The following is a 24720-nucleotide window of genomic DNA, read 5'->3' as shown; positions in this document are numbered from 1 at the left end:
ATTTTATTTTAAAAACATTTTTATTGGAAAATTATATGATAATACCAGTTTACAAACACTAATAGAACAAATTCAACAAAGCAATGTACACCGATCACACAAAGAAATGAAAGCATGACCATTTATTTTTTTGATCCAATTCCCCGGTTACTCTATTTTCTTCCAAACATTTATTTTTGATATCTTATATACAAAAACTCTTGAAAAGGCTCCAAAGAGGATGCAATTTGTTTTTTTACACTTTGATCCGAATTCACGTAAAATGCCAGGTTCAAACAAGGAAGTTTACTGCAGTTTTCAAGTAGTGAATTTCCCTGCAGCTCCACCACAGGGCAAGTGAAGCATTACACAATTCACATTGAAATGAATGGAGTGTTCATATAATGCACTGAGTCCTGCTTTTTCTAGCTGTTCTCATCTCTTGCTAATAGATGAGGGTCCACAATTCCCTAAAAGGCTATTTGAAAATGGGGTTACTAAACCAGACGAAAACTTAAATGTGTATGGGGGTTTCCTTATTGTCCGTAAATGGCAGATGTCAGTAGAAACAAGAAGTAGTTTAAACCTACTGTATATATTAGTAATATTAAAACAAAACATGGCATTACTACATTCATGGATTACTTTAAAGAGGACCAGTCACATGCCCAAGAAACTGCAACTAAAATCTTAGTTAGATTGCTTGCACCTCACAGATTCTGTCGCTTTTTTTCTAGCCCCCAGTGTTCCTGAGATATCAATTCTGTTAGTTTTGGTGAAGATATGCAAATCAGGCCTTTGACTATCAATTGGGGGTTACCGCTTGGCAAAGGCCTAGTGTTAACCGCCCACTTGACAGTCAAAGGCCTCTTCTATATTTTTCCTTTAGGCCTCCTTCACACAGATTTTTTTACGGCAATTCAAAGAACGCTTCAAAAAATGCCAGCTTTAATAAAATGTAATGTGTTTTTTATGACGTTTTTAGTGGCGTTTTTCATTTAGTGTACTTTTGAACATGCTGTGGACGCAATCATGTGCCAAAATATATTAGACTGAAATTTGAAATGAGTATGTCAACCGATACCCGCCCTCCAGTGATTTATCCAGTTTCAAATCATGTTTTATCGATATTGAAGAGGGATAACACACAGACGCTGCTGGTATGCCCAAAATACTCCTATGGGGATTATTGCCAAACTCAATTACAATAATATCATTCTAAAAGGGGTGTAGGCTTGAGGTTAACCAATCAGAGGCAATGTGACAATATTTCAAATTTAGGCAATTACAGACATACGATACATTCCAAATGCATTATTATAATTCTTCACACATCAGGGTTTGCAGGTGGCCTTATCTTTCTTGGCAAGCACACAATAGATTGTTCTATTAAGATGGGGGAGACATACTCGAATGCATATGTGAGCATGCCTCCCTCTCCTATCTCACTCCCTGTTCCTCCTCTCCAAGCCTCCTATGGGAACCAAGGTCAAAGATAACTCAACTTAGAAACATACAAACTTGTCTTAAAGGAGCAATGACTTTCATATTCATTACAAAAGAACCAAGATGAAAACTCGGGGCAAGATGGCTGCAGCACTATTTTAATCACTTTCACGCATGCGTTGTTTTTATTGCGTTTTTGAAGTTCTATAAAGAAGTCTATAAAAAAAAAGCCATACCCAGAGCATGCTGCATTTGGAAAAAATGCTACTGACCACAAAATTGCCTTAAAATACGGCACAAACCAAAACGCAGTTTCTATGTAGTGCATTTTATATTTTAATATACACTTTTATATCACATCTGGTCGCACTAAAAAACACATAAAAGCCCCCATTAAAAACGACATTTAAAATGCCACGAAAAACACACAAAAAAATGCCGCAAAATGTAGTGTTTTGTGTAGGTTTTTTTGTGCAGTTTTTGATGCAGTTTTTTTTAATCATAACCAGGAGTGGAAACAAAAGAAATAAAAAATACAGTATAGAGGAAAAACTGATATAGCTCCTATATTTTGTATACACTCCTGGCTTTGGCTTAAAAAAACGGCATAAAAAATGCTCCAAAAACTGCATAAAAACGAAATGTGTCACACTAGTATTCATCAATTTTCCCAAGTGTACTAGTATATGCAAGTAAATAATGATGGAATGATGGGTCATCCGGTAAAATGGATTACGCTCTTTGTTTTAGCTAATAGAGGTCACTACTGAGAAATCATTTGTGCCAAGATCCGTATGGTGCAGTACTTTTTGTTTCAGCTACAAATATGGTGGACCGCTTCTATTAGCCAAACACGACCGTTAGGACATGGCCAGACGTGGCGGAATTGCTCTGGAATTCCGCTGCGGACAGTCCGCTGCAGAAATCCGCAGCGGACAGTTTCTCCATTGCTTTCCACTGCTTTTTAGTTAGGTTTATTTATACGTTGCGGCAAACTCCACTGTGGACCATAGGCTGCGGTGCGGAATTTGGTGTCCGCAGCATACACTGAATGTTACTGACGTGTAGCGGACTTGTTGCGGACTCATTGCGGAATTTCTCCATTGACTTCAATGGAGAGTCAAAATTCCGCAATGAAGTACGAAGATGTTATGTGTGTTGCGTAGCGTATTTGTTTTACGAACATGACATTTCTTCATTCTGGCTGGACCTATGTGTTTCTAGGTCTACAGACAGACTGAGGCACCATGCACCCTAACGTAAAAACAATGGGGCTCCCGTAATTACGGGTGACTACGTGTGTACACCCGTAATTACGGGAGCGTTGCTAGGCGACGTCAGGAGATAGTCACTGTCCAGGGTGCTGAAAGAGTTAAACGATCGGCAGTAACTGTTTCAGCACCCTGGACAGTGACTTCCGATCACAATATAGATCAACGTGTTAAAAAAATAGAAGTTCCTACTTACCGAGAACTCCCTGCTTCTTCCTCCAGTCCGGCCTCCCAGGATGACGTTTCAGTCCAAGTGACGGCTGCAGCCAATCACAGGCCAATCACAGGCTGCAGCGGTCACATGGACTGCCTTGTCATCCAGGGAGGTCGGCCTGGATATTGAAAGAGGGAGGCGTCACCAAGACAACGGCCGGGTATGAATTTCTTTTACTAGGGAAAGGGCTGTCCCTTCTCTCTATCCTGCACTGATAAAGAGAAGGGAAGCACTCTTCACCTGAATACGAAACGGCTGGTCCGCATCAATTTAATGCCTATTTTAGGCAGAGCCGCAACAGAATCTGCAACGCAGATTATGTGAGGCATTGATGCGGACAGTGGTGGAAAAAATACGCCACGTCTGGTCATACTCTTATTTTATGTCCATGTGCTATCTGTTGGTCAAGTGAATATGTGTATATAGCAATGAAGTCGAGGCAAACATCTATGTGAACATGTTCTTATACTTTTCCTCATCCCTGTGAATAATACATTTCTCCATTCATATTCATTTACAGGTTACGTGATTTGCTTCCATGTTAGGCTGGCAGACGTAGTTCAGGTGCGGGACAGATTAGTATAAATTCAGAACTCCAAGTCAGCCACATGAAACCTTTGGTATGCTACAGTATAAACAAGTGCCTCTTTATGGTAGGTCACTTTATTATTCAGCACGCATTCCCACCACTATTTGAAGAAGAAAATTCAATGTTAAAGTCAGCATGGAAAGCTGGGATTTTACTATAGTCATTGAAAATGTTTGTTCAAGCTGCCGTGTAGTTTTCTATGCTCTTTTAAAGCTCTGGTACTGCTATTGTTTGGCTGCTGCAGGTTTTTTATAATTAAGGGAAATTCAATTATAACAGCCCCACCTGTATATTCTGTCCTGCTTATGCACCGCTGGGAGAGTAGCGGGAGATTATGCCAATAAATAAGGTTACCTTTTCATTCTGAAATACAGGAATATTAATACATTGTATGCAGTAAACTTAAGATATTGTATTATTGTATGACATTTTCCAGATTTAAAGCTGTAATCATGAATTAAAAAACATATGTCTCGTGCCACTATTGAATAGGTCGCAATGTAAGGCTGGGTTCACACAACCTATTTTCAGGCGTAATGGAGGCGTTTTACGCCTCGAATTACGCCTGAAAACACGGCTCCAATACGTCGGCAAACATCTGCCCATTCATTTCAATGGGTTTTCCGATGTACTGTGCCGATGACCTGTAATTTTACGCGTCGCTGTCAAAAGACGGCGCGTAAAATAACAGCCCCGTCAAAGAAGTGCAGGACACTTCTTGGGATGTAATTGGAGCCGTTTTTCATTGAATCCAATCAAGAACAGCTCCAAATTACGTCCGTCATTGACGCCTCGCAAAACGCGAGTACGAGCAATTATGTCTGAAATGCAGGAGCTGTTTTCTCCTGAAAACAGCTCCGTAATTTCAGCCGTAATTGACGTTATCATGTGCACATACCCTAAGGCTCTGTCCATATTGTATTAAGGGTTCTGTCCATATGCCAGGGATAATGCCCAGGCATATGCAACTATATGCCATACAGTTGCATACGTTGTCCATAGACCATCACTGTAAAAAAAAAAAATGTATAATGCACGGTATACTTTTTTTTCGCTGGGGCAGTCTGTATCGGAAAGCACAGGAATCCTCTTTATACAGCAGAAAAAAAAGTTATACCAGCGTTTACTAGTCTGGCGGATGCCATCCTTCCCATAGGGGGCTTTGGAACTATTTGGTATATGTCGCGAGCAATTCCTGGCACAAATCCCAATCGTACACACAGAACGCGGTGTGAATGTAGTCTAAATTAGTGGCTGTTTGCATTCCGGGACATACTGTATACTTATAAGCACAATTTCTCCTGTAGTCTAGTTTAGTAAGCACACCGATGTATCTCTTTCTAATAAAAAATGTTGATGAAAGTACACGATCACACTAGATATAGAAATATCCCTGGGTATAGCAATGGCAATTAGAGTGAGAACATCCACTGCTTACATTGCTGGCTGCATTTAGAAAACTGGAAAACAGCACACAAGAGGAAAAATAAAGGGTTTATACTACACACTGATTTCTTGTAATACAACCTGTTCTGCTCATTGGTACTCACCAAGTCTTACATTCTCGCCACAGAAGTAATGGATCCCATATCTAAGGTGCCATACATGTTTGTCGGCACACATAGTCCCTATGGTTACGTATTACAGACTCCGTGTGCCATCATGATGATTCTATAAGGCACTGTAATCTCCACTAGAAGCAATCGATATAGAGAAGAATATTCCTGTCAAACAGGACACTTTTTTTTTTCCTCACGAATTTCATTCGAATCCAGTAGAAAAAAAATGGTGGCATGTTTCAATATATGTATAAAAGATATGAAAGTAGAGGCACATGGAGGTACAATATGGACTTTAGTAGGCTATGGGCGCTGTATTATTGATCTAAACCACATGGATCTGTAATACAGTTGTGTGTATGAGGCCTAAGACGGAATGCTACACTTAGACACCACAATCGGAGGCACATGGAGGTACGGTATTGGCCCATAGCAGTCTGTGGGTGCCATATTATGGCAACACTTATCTGTAATACTGCCATGTGCCTCAGATGAGGCCTTCACTTTAAAGAAAGGCTGTATCTGTACTATAAAAAATGGGTTCTGGAGATATAGCTGGCCATAAGGGTAGAAAGGAACGATTTGAATGCACTTGGCCGCTATGCTGGAATGAGAATTAACCCGTTGCTTTTTTAATATATGATGGAAGTCAGGTATGAGAATACTTCCAGTTTTCAGAATACTTGCTGTGTAGAGGTCTAAAAAGTGAACAGATTACATGTTGTTTTATTATTATTTATAATCTCTTAGTCCTTTCAATTACAAGTGTGAATAAATATCCAACACTGGACTACAGATTGTTCCTAAGGAATGAAAGAAACGATAGATAAAAAGCACTGGTAGATTATTTTAATGTGTGGCTAATTTTTTTTTTCTTAGTTTAATATCGTCTCCAAGATCTAAGGATAGAAGTGATCATTATGCTAATACAGTCAGCAGTCACTTACACAGTGCTCAATTATCTGATTCTTTCCGTTACCGTAACTGGAAGCGCATAATACAACAGTAATGCAGGCACCAGAATTATAAATTAGTGGCCTACTTTGCTCCACGCCCTTTAATGGTGCAAAGGAAATACAAGTAACTTCTTACTAGATGTTCTGCCCATTTATAGCTCCATTCAATTATCATGACACTGGATCTATAACAAAGCTGAGGTGGGAGCTGGAGAACATGCCCTGAACGCTCTTCCTCGGATGCATTTGTGAAGAATCTATAGAAGGTTTCATTCCAGAGGAAGAGATTCTTGCTTTTTAGGGCACTCATTTCTGACAATTTTATATCTTAAAGGGTAACTAAACGTTCAACAAACTTCTGACATGTTATACTGACTTGTCAGAAGTTTTGATTGGTGGGGTCTGAGCACTGAGACCCCCACCAATCGCTAAAACGAAGAGGCAGACGCGTGAGCGCTGAGCCGATTTGTTTCTGTTCGTCTTTTTCCAGAAATCGAGGTAGCGGTGTACGGGCTCATAGACGTTCTATTGAGTCAGTACACCGCTACATCGATTTCCGGAAAAAGACGAACAGAAACAAATCGGCTCAGCGCTCACACCAGCGCTTTTGCTCCCACCAATCAAAACTTCTGACGTCACGAGAACATGTCAGTAGTTTGTTGAACGTTTAGTTACCCTTTAAGGTTTTTAAATAACTGATGCAAACAGAATACTTTTTGTTTTATTGACAACATGGCTGTGCTTACATGGGCATTTGCAGAATTTTACCAGTTTGTAATAGAATTGTGTCCTCGATCACGCATTCGATGACTTCTCAATTGTGAAAACAGAGATGGGTAAGGGGGAAAGTAAAAATCTGATGATTTTGGATTAATGCTAATTTGCCATCACAAAAGTCCTATTGACCGATCAGCATTCTGTTCACTGCCATTTACTTTAAAAAGACTCCAAACACATACATAACAGCTGATGGGTCTAGACTCAGAGGGCACCCATGGCAGTTCTGAAATTCTCCACGACTGGAGTTTGGTCACATTTGCACGGAAAATTATATTTAAGGGCATTACTGATACTGTAAACCAGCCATTCCCAACTGGGGTTCTGCGGTGTAACGATACCTATTGTGAGAAATTGACGTTTAATGTCCGCGGTCGCAAGTGGCAGTTTCTGCTCTGAATGATGGGTCTATCATCCAATCAGGCTAGAGCCTTCACTTAGAGGGGAGAGGATGGCAGCGTTCAATTAAAAGATACTGGAGAACTTGAACATCAAGGGGCTGCCTCTGTTCTGCTCTGAGTGACAGCACTAGTGGTCTCCAGTATTGGACGTTAGAGAAGTCACTCAGAGCAAAGAGCGGCATTTGCGACCACGGTGTCGGGGGGCATAAACGTTGATTTCTGACTGACACAACAGGTATCGTTACACTGTCGTTCCCCTCCTCTATATAGCGCTGTCAGTAGTTTCGAGGTCTCAAAGCTACTGACAGATTCCCTTTAATAAAAAAAAACCCTTCATGAAGAACAGAGACAATATAATATCCCCTACGGAGTTTTCATAGATAAAAGTCATTATAATTTCAGCATCAATGAGAAAGTGTTAAAATGCACATGTAATTAGGGCTGTTCATTCCCAGGGGCCTAATGTAATTGCCTCATTCACCTTGCCCGTGAGCCAGTTTAGACAAAAAGTATTTCCACTGGGAGTCCCAACTTTGCTGGCCTTCATACATAACCATGTACTACCAGTGATGATAACATATTAAGATTTTTCCGTCTATTTAATCGGATCTACTACTGGGAAACATCACCCGTACTTATTGTATATAGCATTTAAAGAAAAGATGATACTGGTGTTTTAATCCTATTTACCAGCCCAGAAGTAAATCTCAATATTTCTAACAGTTGATTTAATGTAAATACATCTCATGTAAGGCTTCCCCTTTTAGTCTAAGATTGGCGAGCGTTCAGTAGAGTGGATTATGGAAGTCATCCACATATCAGGAATTGTCAGTATGTTTTCTTATTATTAAGTCACGTTCCACCCAGCAAGCACTTTGCTGGAATAAATTATTTCACTCACAAACATCCTGTAGTGTTGTTCGCGGTTGTCTGTCTGGGATTTGAGCAGAACTACAGCAACAAAAACTAATGTGCATCCTGCTCAGAGATGTACTGTATCTTCAGCAGTATAAAGTATACCGATTTAAACACACAGCTCATCCATAACTGCTCTCCGATGACTCCCCAGCATTAAACGATAAGTTAATGGTCTATACATCACCAACTGCTCTTCCTATTCATCCACTAAGTACCCCTGAGCCAGTAATAGTTCTGTATGTGAGGCTGCAGTAGAAAGTTTTCCAAACTGATATCTTTAACCCCCAGAGTACTTACAGATCTTAATCATAACGACATTTATTTAACATGTTTGGCTTACCTCTTTCTTATTTTTATCAATCTTCTACCACTCCCATTCCATTATCCTGCTTCCCTACGCATTATCTCATTTCTATCTCTCCCCAAGTGTGTTTCTGACTCATCCACTGTCTCTTAAATAAAACTCCAACAATGTATTAGAGTTTTCACCCAACGTCCATCCATCCACCAACAAGGACTCAACCGTTGAGGTCAAATTTGCCATATTATCGTTCATATTGGTCCAATAAATCACCTGCTTAAGTCAGTGCAGCTCTATGAAGCAAAACTGGATTAATGGGGGTACCAATAATGGGCAGCATAAAAAAAGAGAGTGGCTAGTACCTAAAGCAGCTGTGCCCCTGAGTTTCAATAAGCCCCAACTCTGATGGAGGCGTCTGCATTAATCTCTTAGAGGGGTTGGTGCAAAGAGGCATCCATAAAAAAAATGTCCCATACCCTCCTGTCTAGCTCTGCCCACACCTAACTGCTACCTTTTCAGTCTCAACTTTTACTTTACCCAAGCTCCCGTCTTATGACATTCTTTTATGTTTTGTCTAGCATTGAACCCAGTCCTGTCCTGCCCTATATTTTTGCCATAAGTCTTCTACTTTTCTTAACTTTCACCAGGGAACATCTTGATCTTATACTTTGGGTAAGCTACAGGTCTAGTGTCCACTTTGGGTAAATAGCTATATGATGGCATTGAAGTACCCAATCTGTACCACATAACACCCAACGTTTTACATTATTGTTATTAACTGAGTGAAATGATGTACAGAGTAGCTGGTGTGGTAAAGGCAAATATTGAATACTTGACGGAATCACAGTCATTGTAAGGTTCCTCGGATTAGTAACTTAAATAATTAAAACTTTTTGTATCTGTCAATCCATAAAGAGAGGCCAATTTTGATGTAATGTGATCCTGCAATAAATTCTTAGGAAATATCAATATAATAATATCATTGCAGCTGCCTCCTGAATAAATCCCTGCAATAAATCAGCAGCAAGCCTTCGTTTTTCAGGCTTGTCCAATTTCAATCTGTGCGCTTTGCAGACAAAAAACAGATGGATCACTAAGTGACATAATGAATAGCACACTATGTGATTGCTTCAGTGCAAGTAATAATGTCTTTAAACTTTTCCCATTTTATTCTTCTTGTTAGCAGAAATTGCCACAGTGCCCAGATATGCTCCAAGAACTAATCCTTAGAAATAAACCCTGTCAGGCAGAACTGGTCAGCAAGTTAAAAAGTAGCGAGAGTGAAATTTTTTAAAGCTTAGTACGTGATGTGGAATTACATGCAGTGCCGGTTCTCTAAAAATTGCCATCTGTAGAGCATTTGCTAATGCAAATCTATCAAACATTTAATGTATGTACAGAGTTACGGCTGGGTTCACATCATCTTTGAGCATTACGTTATGAGGGACAGTTTAAAAAAAAGTTGAGAGAAAGGTATACCGTCGTATACTGCTAAAAGTATCCTTAAAGGCGTAGGAAAGACAAAACAAAAGGATAAAGAGTGTTAAAATCCAACATGCATGATCCTTCTTTAGCACAACATATACCTTTGGGCGACTGTCAGGGGGACTGCTATGCATTAGATTATTTCATCAGGATCTGTGGACATTAAAGTGTATGGGCAGCCTAAAACTAAGAACATCCAGTGGACACAACTTCTGTGGTCGTTAAAATGCCTTGTTAAAGAACCACTCTGGCGAAATCCTCCTCGATTGAAAATTTGATTACGTGAGTGGTAACGAGGTGTATCGGCTTATCAGGCACTTTACGTTAAGGTTAGCCACTCCATTCCGGGCCACCATTGGGTCACGTGACCCCAGATCTGAAAATCCAAATCCCAGCGACCGGAGGTCATTCTCTCAATGCAAGTCTATGAGACTCACATCGAAGCTTTCCTAGCCTTGCATTGAGAGACTAACTTCCGTTCCCTGTAGGATTTAGAAAGTCAGAGTGGGGATCAGGGCCTGGATGGAGCGGCTAACTGTAAAATAAAGTGCCTGATAAGCCAATGCACCTCACTACCTTTCCCTTAATCAAATTTTCATAGGGGAAAGAGAATGTTTGCCAGAGTGCTTCTTTAAGGTGAGAGGAGAACAGCTAGACTTGATTAAGTTGACACGAAGTCAACATTAACTCTTATAACTATGAATTACAGAAATGGTATGCAGAAAAGCACACCGCTTCTAACCTTGAAGTGAATGGGCAGTGAACAGTAGATTATAGCAGGTTCCACTCATCTCCGCTAAGACAGGAAACGGAGGCTAGGGAAAGCACATGGTCACCAAAGCTGGACAGTTAGCAAAATGTTGCATGAAGAAGATCCATTTCTGCTGTACCATGCAGATGGTATAATCATAATTTGGCAGAACTTACAAAATGTATGTGGATCCATAATGCTTTGTGCCGAAAGATCAAGCCGTTTGAGGTGGCATAATGGTGGTGAGAATGTTTTCACATCATTGCCCTTAACTAATTGAGCAGTGTTTAAATATTGCAGCCTACCTATTGTTGCTGACCATGTGCATCTATTTGTTACCACAATCTACTATCTAATGGCTACTTCCAGTAAGCAAATGTGTCATGTTACAAAGCCCATGTCAACTCACACCGGTTTCATTAAAATGACATTGAGTTCAGTGTACTCCAATTCTTGGCCCAGTAGAGCGTCTTTGGGATGTGGTAGAATGGGAGATTCACAGTTTTAAAGGTGTTGTTTCACAAAGACAACCCCTGCCATCATCATAGAAGCGCCCCCTGTATGTAGTGGAGTTGTTAACACAAAGACGGCCCTCAATTTAGTGGACTTGAGCCCTCGATAAATTACATTGATGGACATTAATTTGAACGGCTACATGTAATGCTGCATTTGTATATGTATAACTTTATTTTACGTTAGCCGCTCCGTTGTATCACAGTAATCTGCTATTTGCAGGGAAAGTGGGCTATACAAATAAATAGTAGAAGCCAGATCCATAGCTTCAGACCCGTAGGTTGTCTTCGTGAGACAGTCCCTTTAATGTAATAAACCTGCTGCAACTTCATGATGCTATCCCGTCATAAAGTCCCAGAAACGCTAATGTTACCTGCCCTGTATTGATTTCACGCTACAGCTTTTATTGAGGGCAAAGCGGAGGGGAGGTCCTACCCTGCAGATGAAAGGGGTATCTAATAAATTGGGCACGAACCATTATCACACATCGATCTTGCTCATTCCCAAAACTTGCAGTGTTCTGTCATATCCTGTGATGTTTTATATGATGTGATTTACTGTCTGCGAATACATCAGATTTTACCAGTGCGTGCAAACGTGATGCTTTCTAAAGACCTGTCCAGAATGTGTATAATAAATGTATAACATTCACACCCTATACCTGTGTGATAACATGTTCAACACTGCGGGTATGTTCACACGGCAACGCAAAATACGTCTGAAATTACGGAGCTGTTTTCAGGTGAAAACAGCTCCTGAATTTCAGACGTTTTTGCATGTACTCGCGTTTTTCGTGGCGTCTTTTACGGAAGTAATTGGAGCTGTTCTTCATTGGAGTCAATGAAAAACGGCTCCAAAAACGTCGCAAGAAGTGTCCTGCACTTCTTTGACGCGGGCGTAATTTTATGCGCCGTCTTTTGACAGCGACGCGTAAAATGACACCTCGTCTGCACAGAACATCGAAAGACCCATTGCAAGCAATGGGCAGATGTTTGCAGACGTATTGGAGCCGTCTTTTCAGGCGTAATTCGAGGCGTAAAACGCCTCCATTACGTCTGAAAATAGGTCGTGTGCACATACCCTTAGAGGTAAAAGGCTTAATATCAGGAACCGCCTATGGTTCGGTGTTTTGTGAAGACTGAATCTTCCCCCAACAAGAACTTGACATTCACATGAATTAGAGTACAATATTTTATGTGGTACAGCAGTATACTGAAGACGGCCCTGGGAATGAGTAAGCAGGTAATACCGACATGGCCTGCAGGCAGGGAGCCAGACTCTCGGAGACTTTGGGATTTAAGAGACAGGTGCATTGGGGTCAGGACGCTGGCCAGAAATTGGCCCTGGGATTTATCCGTGCATTTGCCTCTGTTTGGTAGACTGAACTGAAGTCATTACTCTGTGACAGGCACCAACTGGGCTAAGTGAAATAATGTGCTTTCTGTATCCTCCCTGGTGGGCAAGCGTCCGCATTACAAAACTACCAATAAAACTGACACTAATTGGCCGCTCGGATGATGGGTCCTGGAAATTCAAAGGGAAATGTCTGCACATTAAGATCTCAGTGGCAGATTCACCCATCCTCGGAAAGTTTAAAGTCTGGAGCATATGAAGTCATGCCCTGAAAATCTGCTGCAGTATGTGATGTGAATATCCATTTTAACTCCTTATTTACTTGACGTTCTCTGTGTCTCCTTGTTACCGAACAGTTTATTCAGCACAGCTACCCTAAAATTAACCTAGAAACAAACTGCTCCTTCTTGTTATACAATGTGTCAGCTCCAGCTCTGCGTAACCAGAAAATGATGAGAACAGGGAGAAAGTTACAAGTGCATTTGAAGTAATTTCCGGCAACATATGCCTTCTTTATAGAAATACAAGTGAATGCTATAGGAATCTATAGAAAGCTTTAAAATGAATTGGATAAAAGGTATTCGTCTTCCTAGGTAATATGAAGGATTCCTGATCCCTTCGTGATGGATGTAGATGAAGTCCCTATCACAGATCCAGCATACTGAAAGTGTTATTTTGTAAATGGGATTTACGGCCACAATCAAAGGCCATAAACATCAGAGTCAGAGTCTATTAACACTGAAGTTACGTTCTGTATATGCCAAACCTTTAGGCCTTATTCACACGACAGGGTCTGAGTGTCGGCCGATAAAATCGTCCATTTTGGCCCGTTTTTCCTGGCCGTTTTGCATCCGTGTTGCTGATTTTAACGGTCGATTTTGACCCACTTTGCTCCCTTTTTTTTCCCTGTCCGTTTTAAAATAGGATGAATTTCATTTGTAAATGTTTTGCCACACACTTCCCTCTGTAGATAATGCCACACACTGCCCTCTGTAGATACTGCCACTGCCCCCCTGTAGGTAGTGCCACACAGCCCCATTGTAGGTAAAGCCACACAGACCCCCTTGTAGGTAGTGACCCTAAGAATGCCACAAGAGTGTACTTTTGCCATTTGCCAGGTTGGCATACAATCACAATGGTGGTCTACAGGTGATTGTATACTGTAGCATACCATTCCATATGTCAGAGGCATCCCTCGGAAGAATATGGATTATTCCGAACATATACGTCAAATGGATGTCCTAAAAGCAATGTGAATAGAGCCTTAGGCCAGGTTCCCCCATAGCATAAACACTGTGGGATTTTGGCAACAGAATTCTATGTGGAAATTGCAGAGCATTTACAGTAGCCGCAAAGTGAATGAGATTTAGAAAATTTCATGCCCAAGCTGCGGGAAAAAAACGTTTTATAAATTGACCTGCAGTGTGGATTTTCTGCTTTTTTGTTGCAGGTTTCCCCCTTGAAATCAATAAGGATGTAAAACCCGCAACAGATAACCAAGTGTTGCGACTTTTGCGATTCCGCCACAAAAATAGCAACTCTTGCTTCTGTTCTTTCTCCAGTTTGGCCTCCTAGGATGATGTTTTATCCCATGTGATCACTGCAACCAATCACAGGCTGCAGCGGTCACATGGGCTGCAGCGTCATCCCGGGAGGCCACACAGAAGGATGCGTCTCAATGACTACAGCCTTGGTAAGTATAAACATTTTTTTCTCCAGTGCTAAGTTCCACAGCTGAAATTTCGCACACAATGTGTAGTTTTACGAAGCGTACCCATCACGTGGGAACCCGGCCTTAGACTGTTATCGGAGGAGGTGCCAGACAGTGGCATCTGGGAAAAAAATTATATATATTTTGGACAGGTTGGATTTTTCTGTTAAATTCTATTGTTTTTCCTTGAGATAAGTAGCACCAGTGGTGTCAGGCAGTCTCTCATCTATCCTGCCTACACAGGGATTAATATCATGTATATCTGAATTTAAAAAAAGAATCATATACATTTAGTCCATTCGACCGGGAACTGCAACAGCAACATTTCCTCTTACATAAGACCTACCCCATGTAGCCCGAAATTTTGCTATGGTTTGGTGAATAAACACATTTATTTTCTAAATGTGAAGTGCTCCGGTCTGTTCTTTAATCCCTTAGTGACCACCAATACGCCTTTTCACAGCGGTCACTAAGGGGCCTTAGGATAGGCCGTAGCCTTTTCACGGTGGCCCAGTCTAAGTCTTGCATGGCTGTCCCGTGCAGGCTGGAGCCAGGGTTCGGCTGCCTGATGACAGCCGGGCTCCTACTCCAACGGCCCCGATCGAAGTTTACTTTGATCGCAGCCGATTAACCCGTTAAATGCCACGGTCAATAGCGACCGTGGCATTTAACTTGTTTACAGATGGAGGGAGCTCCCTCTGTCACCCATCGGCGGCCCGCAAATGCAATTGCGGGCCTCTGATGGGGTGCCATGGCAGCCGGGGGCCTGATAAAAGCCCCCAGGTCTGCCCGCGGCATATTCATATTAGGAAGTGACAGAGGCACTTCTTAATAGATTGCCTGTTAGTTTTACACTGACAGGCAATAATGCTTTGGTATACGAAGTATACCAAAGCATTATAGCAGCGATCTAAAGATCGCATAGTAAAGTCCCCTAGTGGGACTAAAAAAAATAAGTAAGTAATGTGAAATAAAAATTATTAATAAAAATTACAGTAAAAAATAAATAAAACAATTTTTTCCCATAAAAAGTGGTTTTATTTAGTAAAAGTGAAAAAATAAATAAAAGTACGCATATATGGTATCGCCCGACCCTAATGACCCAAACAATACAGTTAATAAGTAATTTAATCCGCAAGGTGAACACAGAAAAAAAAAACGCAAAAAACGATGTCAAAATTGCTATTTTTTTCCATTGCCCCCTAACAAAGTCATAATAAAAGTTAATCAATAAGTCCTATGTACCCCAAAACAGTGCCAATCAAAACTACGTCTTGTCTCGCAAAAAACAAACAAAAAAATTACTACATTGATGGAAAAATAAAAAAATTACGGCTCTTGGAAAGCGACGATGCAAAAACAAATTATTTTAGTTCAAAAGTGTTTTTATTGTGCAAAAGTCGTAAAAAATAAAAAACCTATACATATGTGGTATCGTCGTAATCGTAACGACCCATAGAATAAAGGTAATGTATTATTTATGCCTCACAGTGAACAGCGTGAATTTAAAACGCATAGAGCAATGTCAGAATTTCAGGGTTTTTTTTCTATTCCCCCCAAATTTTTTTTTATAAAAGTTAATAAAAAAATTATATGTACCCTAAAATGGTGCCATTAAAAAGTAGAACTAATCACGCAAAAAACAAGTCTTCATACAGCTATGTCTACAGAAAAAAAAAAAAGTTATAGCTCTTTGAATGCGACTATAGAAAAAAAAAATTGCTTGGTTATTAGGCCCTAAAATAAGCTGGTCACTTAGGGGGTTAAAAAATTTAACTGAACAAATCATTCACATTGATGATAGGACCAAAGGTGTTCGTTGTCAGGTGAAACCTTTTTTAGCCGACAATCTTGCATGTATGACTAGACCAAAGGGGTTAACTAGGATTAGAAAAACATGGCTGCTTTCTTCCAGCTCCATTGAAATGAATGGGGTTCAGCAGCAATGCCACGTACAACCTGTAGAGAGGTATTGCGCTGTTACTTGGAAGAAAGAAGCCATGTTTTTATAATCCTGGACAACCCCTTTGTTGTAGATTCACACGTGGCCTTTTTGTTGCTTTTCAATCAAAGATTTTTTTTCCATAGAAAAGCTAAAAAAACAAAAACAGAAAACCCCATAAACACATCTTTATCCCTGTGTGAATTTATGAGTGGAAACGTAAAAAATGTTGCTTAATATGTGTTCATGGCTGGTTATTAAGGCTTGTCTAGAACCGTATAAGGCTGACCGTTGGCTGGGGGCAGGGGTTTTGGGCTTTTTTTTATAGCTATTTATAGCTATTTAAAATATACACAATTTGATTAAAATGTGCACTAAGAACCTCTCTATTGTAAGTAGATTTAGCAGTAAGGCATATTTATTTATATTTAGCGGTTTAGGTGACATGGTGTTCGCAGTGTACTGTCGCCATTTTCTTGTAAGCGGTAAAAATTTGCAGTCATAGGTGTTCTTGCACCTGTATACACATTTTATATCATTTTGTTGGAATGTGCTGTTCAAACATTTGTGTTGTTTATGTGATTCATATATGTGGGGTTAGTGACTGCCTCCATTTTTTGTTCTTGCACTCCTCCCATTCTGCCCTGGATGATTATAAATTAGTTTAATGCTGGTTCCTACCATGCGCAAGTATATGTAGGCTTAGTACCAGTTCTGGGTGTATGTGCAGCGTAGGTCCCCACCTATGGAGGACGCCTTGTCGTGGCAGGTGGGCTCACACAATTTGATCAAAATGTGTAAAACCTCTCTATTGTAGGTAGATTTAGCAGTAATGCATATTTATTTATATTTAGTGACATTGATCGCAGTGTGCTGTTGCCATTTTTTTTGTGTGCTGCATTGAAAATCATGGCTTGACCAATATCACTTTTCAGTCACTTTTTTTTGGGAGTGTGGGAGGAGGGGAGGGTGGATGTTAGTCATACATAATCTATATATACAGAGGACATTTAAATGAACAGGTGGTGTGAGAAAGCGGACAAACCATATTTTAGTCATTCAGGTCTTGAAGAATAAGCTTACATAAATGTATGCCATTGTGAGTACCTGTTTATTCCTCAAGATATACTGTAATTGCCATACCTGCTAAATAAAATAATGGAAAATACACAAAAAGGTTATAAACCAAACTGTTCTTCAAAATGTCGATAGACTATCGTAACGATAGACTATCAGGTATAAAACACATTTAACACATATTTTTATGGAGCAGCTACTGGAATGGATCAAGAATAACCTGCCATAAGTGAAAATAGGGGCTTTTTAGAGCTAGTCTGAACACAGAATCTCCTTGTATGACCATGTCCAGATGGTACACGCCATTCATTACATTACACAAGATGTTCTCAAATGTATGGACAGATGCTGGGGTCCTCCTTGGAGAAGGACATCATGCTAGGAATTCATAAACACCAGCAACTGACTACTAAAAGTAGAGGGGAAAGCCTTTCTGTTGTTCAGGTGTCTACAAAAACAGATGCCTGGAATATGTGGGAAGTGACTGCTGAACAGGGGAATTGTACTGAAAATTAGGTTGTTATCAGGCACTAAATAACCTTTAACCTTCCTTGCTAAAAATGCACGTACTTTATATGTATCATCTGTATATTGCTTGTCAAGCAATGTTACCATAGAGGAGCGCCGTCCTCTCTCTTTTTTATACCCCATATCTTAAAGACTATGTAAACCTTCCAAAGCGATTCTTTTTTTAAAATAATAATGTAAATCAGAGAGTTTTGTGCAACTTTATAATTCCTTTTTATAGAAAATAATTTTTACTTTTCAAGATACAGCTGCTCTGTATTCTGTATACAGAGCAGCTGTATCGTGAGCTAAGACCTAAATCCGTCAGGTCTGATGAGTTCAAGGTCAGCAGGTCCTGTGTGTCAACGCAGGATCCACCTGTAACAGGTGGATCCTGCGTGGCAGAGCCACGCAGGACCTGCTGACACTGAACCCATCAGTCCCGCGGACCTGAAGGGTTCAGATATTAGCGCACGATACAGCTGCTCCGTATACAGAATACAGAGCAGCTGTATCTCGAAAAGTGAAATTAGTTTTTCATAAAAAGTAATTAAAAAGTTGCACAAAACACACTGACCTTTTCATTTAAAAAAATCGCTTTCAAAGGTTTACATAGCCTTTAAGATAACAATTTGAGCAATTTGCTAACCATACATGTATACAGTATTGCTAATGATCATTAAAAGGGAATTATTCATGTAAATGAGATTTTATTGTACAGGCTATGATATATTAAGCAGCGTATCTTTGATCTAATGTTGTTCAGAAATTACAAAAATAAATGAATTAAAATTAGACCTATCCATATCACACATTACTTTTTAATATAACATTTGCATTGAAAAGAGAATATTCCATAATATTTTTGATTCATTATACGAGGTTTGTGAGAGCAAAACAGTAACATTTCGAAGCCACAATAAGAATTTTTTTGGGAAAATCTGGCTTCATAAGGTTTGCTCTAATAAACGCTTCTTTTTGAAAAAGCAGCTATATACAGAGATAATACTGCGTAGAACTGTTTTATAAATTATGGGGTGACACTGCCCAAAGCTGAATTGTGGAAGTAAATTCTGTGACTGTCATATTTTGCGGAACCATAAATGGCAACCAACTGGGTGGACCCTAGAGAGAAACCATGAGAAAGAGAACGGTATTGTCTATTCTCATTTTATACATTGCAGGACATTTCTGTGAATTTGCAGCGCCAAGGCGGGTACAATCATTCACAGCATTCAATTTAGATTGTTCGCCATATGGGCAGTTAGTTCTCAACTGTCCATAGATCATCTCTAAATGCAAACATCATATATTGTTAATGTTCGGTTATAGGGTGACTATAAATATGGCCTTACTTGGTTCGAGACTTTGCAAACTGATCAGTTCTCTCTGATAAAGGTTACAGACCCAATCTCAATTTCTTGCATGTTTTCTCATTGCATATTTCTCAGGTAATTATTAAATGACAAAAATTCTTCACATATATTGATACAGTAATTGTAATAATCCAGTAATTCTGTCTTTAGACAGACGAAATTCAAAAGTGACTACAAGAATTCTCAGCTGTTTGACAAGTACAATACATTGATAAATATGGCCCTGTTTTTAGATCTACGAAGGGAAAACATGCCAAACAGACAAAGAAGTGACTATTAGCCCAAAGTTAGCCTTCTTAGAAGTACAGGTAAAGCTCTATTCACATCACGTTTAAGACCTATGATTTGGGGAAAAGCTCTCGTGTATATGCCAAACATATCATTAGGACTTCATTTACTCGACGGAGGCCATAAGAGCGTCCTTTGGCCTCCGTCTGGCTGGTATACGTTGGTATACCTTCTTTTTATTTGCTGCATAGAACATACCAACCCTGCTGTACTGTCTACACAGACAACAGAGAAAATACAGGAAGAAAGTGCGTCTGCAATATGGGCACACCCAGGTAAAATGTAAAAACAATATATAAATAGTTACAATATAAAAAATAAATAAATAAATAAATTGTCTTCTACAGACTTCTAATTAATGAAGCTAACAATAAATACATAACACATTCCCTTTAATATCTGTCAAATTTATAAAAGATATCGGAGCCAAAAATGTGTAGTTCAGTAGCCTTAAAAAATACTAATATTGATGTAAATACGCTTAAAAATAAGAATTTTTATCTTTTACTAATGTTTTTGTATTTTTGAGAACCGGACTAATTTTAGTAACCATTGCTGTCCTTTTGTTACACAAAGGCAAACTTAAAAAATTGGAATAATCCTATTGTAATCAACAGGAATGTTTTTTTCCCAGAGTTCTGCCGAAATGGGTAGTTTAAAACAAATGGCACTTATCTTTTACATGTTTCTACTGCTACTAAGACCCAATTATTTCTTGTGCATTATAGCATAAAACACGATAAAAGTCCTGTACAATGAAAAATGCTAATGGGATTATGGATTACAAAGGAACATGCTAAGTGTATTAGTAAATATGAAGTTTATTTTTTTACCTGTTGCTAAGAGGACCCATTCGATAGCACTTCTCCTTCGCCTCAATGTGGACTGTAGAACCTACAAAAAATATAGAAAGTAATGATTTAGCGGGATTTGACTGCACCTGCATTATAGTCAGAAGCAGAAAACACAGGTGGGGACAGAATTCATGGCTGCGCTCTCACAATTTCTAATCACTGCTGGGAAAGCTGACACGGTAATTGCAGATCAGAAGCATCGGTTGCACTGTATTTATCTTTTATCTTCCCGTCCCTATCTTGGTCTAAAACAATGTCAAGTTATCAACTGCAAATTATTTTTATTGCAAGCCTTATGTGCAGCTCCTGCTGATGGAAATATTTTGACCTATTGTGTCTCTAGAATGAGAATGGAAATTGCCCTGTATTTATGGTGATCGACTTTTTTTTAGGAGTGTTTTGTGTATAGGCATCCCCTTCCATCTGTCTCAATACAAGTCAATGGGAACGACAAAGAACTAGTGATAAACAAATTTGTGGAATTGTTTGCCTTCTTTCAGCATGTGTTCTCCTTCTCTAAAGAGCATTTACCCCTAGAATTTTTTAAAAGTCCTTGATTTGTCCTGTTCTACAGTATGAAGCAGTAATAATATGACAACTTTTAAAGCTCCTACATGGGATGCCACACAGCTTTTTCAGACTCTTAAAGGCAGCTATATTAGTTGTCATCTGGCTTTCACAAAAACAGAAAAATAAGTATTCAGGAAACTTTATTATGAACTTTTTTACTTTTTAGAGCACTTGCAAGAAGGGAAAGAAAAAAAAGGAAAGAAACGGTGCTCCTCTAATGTAATAACATTGAGCATTCAAGATTTGTATTTGTGATTGCTCCCCTTTTTGGGTTGTGCTGGTTCATCGGCACAACTAAATTTTGATGCGTCTTGAGTCTCGGACACTGGGTATTGATTTGGCGCAGCTCTCCTGTTGTCCAGAGTAATTAAATGTAGGCAAAAAAAAAAGGCTCCTTCTCAGGCGTTCCTGTGTTGGCAGTAGACCAAGTATGATTTTTGGTGGAAAAACGACTTTTATTCGTGGAAAAACTGTTTTAATAAAGTTTATTTCTTTAAATAGGCTGCAACACATTTTGACTTTGCACCAAGGTCTTCATATGCATATTTTGGTGCATTTTCAAAAAAAAAAACCCTGAAAAAAAGTTTTTCCACGGATTCAAGTAGTTTTTTTCACCAAAAATCCCACTTGTACTACTGCCAACACAGGAACGTCTGAGAAGGAGCTTTTTTATGTCTACATTGGAATTATTTTTTACATTACAGATGTGGTTTCCTTTTTCCTAATTTTTATACACTGGTTTATAAGACTGGTGTTTCATTTGCCAGTCTTAATCTCAATCTGGCGTAAGATGCACCAAATTTTTCAAGAGGTACATGCCTCTTAATAAATTAGATGTATCTCTGGTCGTCCATTCACCAAAAAGGTATGTATACCGCAGCTACGAGGTCGTGTAGATTTTCACAAAAAATTACGCCAGCTCCTGGCGTAAATTATAGGGAAATTGTTGGGCCTCTTTTTTCCAAATGGCAGCGTAAAATTGCAAAAAGTTGCAAATTATTGCTCAAATATTGTGTGTGCTATCATTTGGGACTTTTTATTCCCATAATACTGGTTTACAGCCATTGATAAATTCCCCCATAGTATTTGTGCCTTTTCTGTAAAGCATGCAAATTGCGTTATAGTGAATGGAACAATGAGAAGGGATCTTTAAAGGCTATGTAAACCTTTGAACACTTTTTGTTTTTTTTCTTATAAAACAATGAATCATGGTATTTAATGCAACTTTTAATTGTTTTTACATTAACTTAGATGTGATCAATAGCAGCTGGATTCTTCGTATCGCTCCGTCAGTTTCGCTGAAGTGACAGATTCGGGTTTCAGCGCAAGATACAGCTTCTATGAATCCAGGATACATAGAAGCTGTGTCTCAAAAAGTAAACTTTAAAATTTTTTTTTAAATTAAATTAAAAAGCATGATACATTGTTTTATTTTAAAAAAGATTTACATAGTCTTTTATCTCCTCCTATAGAGAGCAGTATGAATAGAAATGTTACGTTATATGCCGCTACTTCTGACAAAAAGGCTATCTGGTTCGTGTAGTCGACTGTTTTAGTATATATTCTTTTTACAGTTTATATAATCATGCTTTTCATTATTTTCTTATTAAAGAAATGAGCAAGGGTTAATTCTATGAATGTATTAGGGCACATTCAGACATAGCGGAATTGCTGTTGAATTCCGCTGTGGACAGTCCGCAGTGGAATTCTGCACCAGACGTTTTTTACATTTGTTTCTATACATTTTTAGGAAACTTAGTTCAGACGTTGCGGAAAATAACTGCGGAATTTAGGCTGCGGAGCAGAATTTTCCCTCCGCAGCATGCTCATGACATTGCGGAGAAGAAGCAGAATTTCACTGCGGATTTCAGCCTTTGCAATGCAAAAACTGAAATCTGTGGCAAGTCCGCTGTGATATCTGCAACGTCTGAATTACCTGTCAAATATGCAAATGTTGGTGCAGATTCGTTGCGTAATTGCCCCAAATCTGCACCAACATTTGCAGCTGAAAAATTCTGCCACGTCTGAACATGGCCCTAAGTGTACACCTAGATGCACATTCTTTTCTTGGGAGGAATGGCCTCCCATATTACATCCCTCAATGTGTTGGAAATGCAGATTTTGTATTTAGTTCTGCACCAGGCGGTCTGAAGCTGGGCATTAAAAGGAAAGAGTCTGATCAGAGGGTCACTGGCTTCTTTTATGCAAGTCTTTGCTTTATGGTTGGTTTATTTTAAATCTCTGCATGACAATTTATTTTTTAGGCTTAACAAACATCGGGATTACAAGTATGACCATAAGCTTCTTCTAGCACTAACTGTCTTTTGGTGATTTCTAGAGAAACATTGTAGTTCTAGAATGTCTGATGCCCACATTTCCACATTTTAGAACATTTCACTGTTTAATTATACATACAATATATACATAAAATGTTTTGTAAAAGCTCTGCAACTTATCAATTGTAAATCACACCATGTTTTCTTCTCCATTCACAGACAAACTTAAAAGAAAATCCTACTCGTTTGTAATTTCATATACTTTCTCTGCAATGACATTTCACCTAAAATCTTAGTTATTGTACTCCGGGTCTCCACATTGTACTCTGAATTTAGCTTTGGATGTAAATGAAGAAGAAAGTATCACATAACTAAAAATTAAATCCATTCACTGTCTGTCTCTTTGTAAATAAAAGGTACCAACCTAATCATACAAAAGCAACAAGCTCAAAGGACCACAACTATAAAGACTACAGGCTCCTGACATGTGGGTTTTAGTAAATGAGGGTATGTTCACACGCTGAGCCAAAAACGTCTGAAAAAACGAAGCTGTTTTCAAGGGAAAACAGCTCCTGATTTTCAGATGTTTTTTGAGCAACTCGCATTTTTCGCTGTGTTTTTTCGCCCGTTTTTGGAGCTGTTTTCAATAGAGTCTATCAGAAAACGGCTCCAAAAACGTCCCAAGAAGTGTCCTGAACTTCTTTTGACCAGACTGTAATTTTACGCGTCGTCTTTTGACAGCGACGCGTAAAATGACAGCTCGTCTGCACAGTACATCGGCAAACCGATTGAAATGAATGGGCAGATGTTTGCCGACGTATTGGAGCTGTATTTTCAGGCGTAAATCGAGGTATAATACGCCTCGTTTACGCCTGAAAATAGGTTGTGTGAACCCAGCCTAACTGTATTCCACATAAAATAACAATTATGGAGCATCTTTCCTTAGTTGTGCTATTCCTCTGATATTCCTCCTAGAAATGTATTAATAAATCGAAAACAGGGTGTTACAAGTTGGAGGGGGGGGGGTGTCCCCACACAAAGTGACATTGTCCAATCAGTGCTGACATAGTGAGACTGTATAGAGACACACCATAAGGGGAATATCAACACCCAGTTGTCAAGGTATTCATACAATTCTAGGAGGAATAACAGAGGAATGGCACAACGCAAAGTTCTAAGAAAATATGTTCCAGAATTGTTATTTCATGGGGAATACAGGTATTTACTAAAATAGACATGTCAGGAGAGGCGACAGGTAATCTTTTAACAGGAAATTATAAGGGATAATTCCTTTTTTAATGGAGCTCTAAGATACTGTACATATTACGTAATAAAATAATCCATGCCAATACGAATAGCAGTCTGCATTCTGTTTATAGCTCTACAGGTCAATCTAAAAAAAATACTATTCTGCTTCATATTAGGAATTGATATTAAGCTCTGGAATGGAGCTTTAGGGTATGTGCACGCACACTAATTACGTCCGTAATTGACGGACGTATTTCGGCCGCAAGTCCCGGACCGAACACAGAGCAGGGAGCCGGGCTCCTAGCATCATAGTTATATACGATGCTAGGAGTCCCTGCCTCTCTGCAGGACAACTGTC

The 24720-nt window shown here is 39.3% G+C and overlaps 1 protein-coding gene across 1 annotated transcript in view; it reads right to left on the bottom strand.

Annotated features, from left to right (window-relative positions):
- NEXMIF (neurite extension and migration factor) overlaps positions 1-24720 on the bottom strand; it is a 450341-nt gene that overhangs the window by 209770 nt on the left and 215851 nt on the right. The window contains exon 2 of the mRNA XM_075835718.1: positions 20248-20308. The gene's annotated coding sequence lies outside the window, so the exon portion shown is untranslated. The remainder of the gene's footprint in view (positions 1-20247; positions 20309-24720) is intronic.

Source organism: Rhinoderma darwinii, chromosome 8 (assembly GCF_050947455.1).
Source record: "Rhinoderma darwinii isolate aRhiDar2 chromosome 8, aRhiDar2.hap1, whole genome shotgun sequence".
NCBI classification, from domain to species: domain Eukaryota; kingdom Metazoa; phylum Chordata; class Amphibia; order Anura; family Rhinodermatidae; genus Rhinoderma; species Rhinoderma darwinii.
This window is presented reverse-complemented; position numbering and strand designations above follow the sequence as displayed.